Source organism: Trichechus manatus, unplaced genomic scaffold, assembly GCF_000243295.1.
Source record: "Trichechus manatus latirostris isolate Lorelei unplaced genomic scaffold, TriManLat1.0 scaffold00025, whole genome shotgun sequence".
NCBI lineage: Eukaryota > Metazoa > Chordata > Mammalia > Sirenia > Trichechidae > Trichechus > Trichechus manatus.
In genome coordinates this window covers 21,898,802-21,899,450 of record NW_004443961.1, presented here as the reverse complement: position 1 = coordinate 21,899,450, position 649 = coordinate 21,898,802, and positions in this window count along the sequence as shown.

The following is a 649-nucleotide window of genomic DNA, read 5'->3' as shown; positions in this document are numbered from 1 at the left end:
CCACAGAATGCTCAGTATCTGCAACAGTCCTTACCTCACGAAAGGGGTCTCACCACTCACACACCTCTTCACCTCACCAGGAATAGAAACAATTGGGAGTGAATGCTATAACCCTATACAACTGATGACCAAATAGCCAAGTACATTCAAATGACTGCAGCTAAACCCAAAAAAAGAAACAGATGAAAGTGTGAGGGAAGCTGTCTCACTCAAATTAAAAAGAACAGCTGGCAAAACCCCTTCAAACCTGGGGAAACATAGCATGGCAAACCTCTTCCCCTTGTGCTCTCAACACTTCAGACTAAGGGGCAAACTCTCAGTCAGCTCTAAGGTGAGAAAGGGAAAGAAATGAACTCATTTTTGATGCACATTTGTTCTGATCTGAAATATCTTGACATATACTTGACAGCCCTGGCTATCTTTGGCTTCTGGGTCATGTTCTTATCTTAATCCCTTATACCATTCAGTATTTTGCAAGGAAAAATGTTCATAATTTCAGATTGCTCTAGAGAAAGCCAGGCCTCCAATGTGTACACAATGCAACGTTTCCCCCTTTGACTTTTGCAGATTACTCCGCATTTTTGTGCTGACAGTAATTTGCAGGAAGCAGCAGCGAGATTGGGCCCAATGCTCATAAAGAACGAATTGT